Raw genomic sequence first — 4,098 nt, 5'->3', positions numbered from 1 at the left:
TATGCATACTAAGATAATATATTTTGTTTATACAGTTGTGACTGTACACTGCATTTCTAAAACATTCTTCTCTTGAAGTACCAATGTTTCGAAAATTCCATCTGTTCCTTCGCAGTAAAAATTATAAAAATAAAAAATTATGACATATATTTTTTTTTATTTTCTTCAAAAAAAAAAAAACAAAAATCGATTGTCATTAAAATAACTAAGTAGTAGGCTTAGATAGCTTTCACAAAGTTTTTATTAAGTTTTTGTACTAAAATTTGTTTTTTATATCAAAATGACATAACATGTTAGTTATAAATAGGAAAAAATGTAACGCTCTTAAAATTCAGCACCAACTTCTGGCTGATTTTATCTTTACCATCAAATGCTAATATTAATTGTAACATTTTTGTTAAATAATTGACTGGAAGAGTTTATTATGAGGGAAAATTACGCAAGGAACAATGGAAGTTTTGATATCCGAGAAATTAAATTCTCTCAAGCCAACGTATGCTTCGTGAAAGATTACAAAGAAATTAGTCATATGAATATGTATCATATTGATATCATATTGCTATGTTATACCTCTATTTTTAAAACTGCCTCCACTCCATGCGATAGAAAAAGATTAAGAAACAATGCCATGCTTATATACATATCTATGAATTAGTTGAAAATATTACCTTTATGCATGACGTAAAATTATTATTATTGAAAAATGAGAATATTTTAACAAAAAAATATGTTGTTACAAATTAAAAAAAGAAAAATTTTCAATATTAGCGTAAAATGTACTTCTACATCTACTGCATACAAGTACATATTTACCATCATGTCAATACATTTGGCTTATTCAATATTACTCATACGCCCTGGTTTACTCAACAAATTTATGTTTATTTATTCTGTACATATTTGATTCGCTTTAACCAAACACATTACATAATGTGAATTTTGAACTGCTACTAGATATAAGAAGTTAAATATGTACATATTTTAAATCATTATTTTATACCTAATTTTTTTACAGAATGTATTTTCTCATTGTCATTTCATACTCTATTCCATTCATATGAGAAGGGGAATATTTTGCTTATAGGCAATCCTGTGTATTGCATTCATTTTATAGAACTTCGGCGAAAAATGTCAATAAGAATACAAACTAATACAACAGATGTACCTATATGCTGCAAACATTACTTTCTTTGAAGTTTTCTTTTATTATAATTAACTTATGTATATTTGATAAAAAATAAATAAAAAGTTATGAAATTTAATGGGTATAAATATTTTTATTTAAATTACTAGAAAAATTACTATTTTTGAAAAGAAAGTTTCAATGTTTTTACTTCAACTAAAGAATAAAAACTGAAATTCATTGGTAACAATTACATTTTTAATTATTCAAAACAGCATTTTATTAATCGACGACGCACAGTGATCGATTTGAAGTATTTAGGCGGCCAAAAGTCAAAATCTTAAATACGTAGTAGGCACAAAATATTGACGTCTACGTATAGTAAACACTTCCGCGAATTACCCGTCACCCTTTTTTTCAACAACCATACGTCACCGTTTCCGTGCAGTGAGACGAAATTTGATCGTTGACTTGATACGTATTTCTATTTGGGTGCCCAAATTATATCAAATTTCGCAATACGCATGTATCTTTATTTTAATTTGTGTAGTGAAGTGAAAGTGAAAGTGATTCCCATAGCTCAGGTAAGCTTTTATTCAATAAAGAATAGTTTTAACTTTTATTTTTAACTTTCGTTATATTTTTCGGTAGTTGAACATACCCTCTTTTTCACATAAAAAATGTAATTTTTTTAATTTCAAAAGCAATTTTGTTATGGATCAGGGTTCGTCCGGATCATATTTTTTTGTTTATTGAATACGTTAAACATTCAGCTTTTCTATAAAAAAAAAACAAGAGCCGCAGAATCCCGCTTATTCCTTAAAGACAGCAGTTGAAAGTATTTTGTTAAAAAAATTAAAAAAAAAAACATTTTCAGTTATGGAGTTACCTCGTTCGTTGGGGGTGAAAATAGTGACCCGTAAATGTATGTTTGAGCAAATGCAACTACAAAATTTGCTAAGCATGAATGAGAAATTGGAGTTTTTAGAAAACCACTTGCTATTGTCTTGCGGAGACACTGTGGAAAGAAAGAAAAGCCTTAAGCATAAATTTTCTTACATCAAACACGAATTTAAACAGAGATGGCTAAAAGCGCATAAAGTTGAAGAAGTTTTTATGAAAAACAACCTGAAGTGGCTGGAAGGCACTTTTGAAATTCCAGTGCATTCGCTTAATCAACCAGGTCGTCCGAGCAAATAATTTTCGGATTCGAGTGAACGAAGCAAGAGAAGAAAAACTGAGGGAATTCGATCAAATGTTGATGATGAAATGATTATACATGCCGCACAAGTCATATTGCAAACGAATGGAAAAAGAAATGGCTCAAAAGTGCTCAAAGATATACGAAATTCACCAACAAAGGCTAGTAAATATAGAAAAGCCTATTCCAAGACCAATGAAACAATTGCTCCTTTGACCCCGTTCCAAGCATTCAAAATGTTCGTAGAAGCTGACCTAACAAGACGACAATATGAAATAATAAGAGCAACTAACCCAAAGCATTACCCTTGTTACGACCTTTTGTTGAAAGCAAAACAAGAATGCTACCCACCAAAGACGGCATTGCGAGTAACGGCTACCTGCGCAGAAATTAGTTTACAATGCCTAATGGATCATACTATTAAACGTCTATCAATCTACCTGGAAGAAGTGATATCAACCCTTAACGAAATTGAAAGAAAGTCATTAACGGTCATTTATAAATGGGGGTGTGACGGGTCACAACAAGCACGGTACAAACAAAAATTCTCGGAAGACGCTGAATCCGATGCTAGTATATTTTTGAGTTCTTTTGTCCCACTTCAAATTATTTGTGGTAAAGAAAACAATAAAGTGTTTTGGCAAAACCCAACACCATCATCACCACGATTTTGCCGCCCCATCAGATTTCAGTATGTGAAAGAAACTACAGATGTAACAAAAGAGGAAATAAGTTATGTGCAAAATGAAATTAAGAACCTCACTCCTACAAAAGTAAATGTTGATGGAAAAGAATTTTCTTATAATCACATTTTAAAAATGACCATGATTGATGGCAAAGTTTGCAATGCTGTAACCAACACGACCTCAACTAGCCGATGCTATATATGAGGCGCCACTTCCAAAGATTTCCATAATTTAAGCAAAAAGAACGAGATAAGTCCCGATGCTCTTGAGTTTGGCATTTCGGTATTGCACGCAAAAATACGTATTTTTGAAAGCATTCTGCATTTCGCATATAAATTGCCCGTGAAGAAATATGGAAAGAAAAGGACTGAGGAAGAGAAAGCATTAGAAGAAGAAAGGAAAAAAGAAATCCAAGAAAGATTCCGCTTAGAAACTGGGCTGTTGGTGGACATGCCTAAAGCCAATTTTGGTAATACCAATGATGGCAATACGAGTAGGAGATTTTTTGAAGGGAAGAATGCAAACGTGATATTTATCAAAGATTGCTTCTTACTTCAGATCCACTCGTAAGTAGTGAAAGATCGTTAAAGAAAACTTCACACAACATTTTTTCCAGTGAAGTTATAGAACTATTAGAACCTGCCGAGCCCCACATACAATCAAGTATTGAGCACGAAGAAGTCGAGATAGAAACATCTTTTAATAAGACAATTTAATGCATTTTTATTTATTTATGATTTATGAAAATAAAATGTGTTTTTATTATAAGATATATGTTTTTCTTATTTATTTTTTAAAATAAATAGACAGTTTTTTAAAATACAGTCTTTCGAAGCCATTAACGTCCAGAAAAAGTTTTGGCCGCCTAAATATTTCAAATCGACCACTGTGCGACGGTTAAAGTGTTCTGTTATACCTTTTGATGGAGCAACGTTTGGTGAAAAGTTAACTAGAAGAATAATCTTCGATGAGTCGAAAAAAAATGATCAAGATGATCATAAGCCCTGCACAAATTGTATCATTTAGTTTATATGACCGTTAATTACATTGTAATATTTTCTTCCACTTACCTTGGTAAATGTAACCGC

The sequence above is a fragment of the Bactrocera tryoni genome, unplaced genomic scaffold, assembly GCF_016617805.1.
Source record: "Bactrocera tryoni isolate S06 unplaced genomic scaffold, CSIRO_BtryS06_freeze2 scaffold_126, whole genome shotgun sequence".
Taxonomy (NCBI): domain Eukaryota; kingdom Metazoa; phylum Arthropoda; class Insecta; order Diptera; family Tephritidae; genus Bactrocera; species Bactrocera tryoni.
This window is presented reverse-complemented; position numbering follows the sequence as displayed.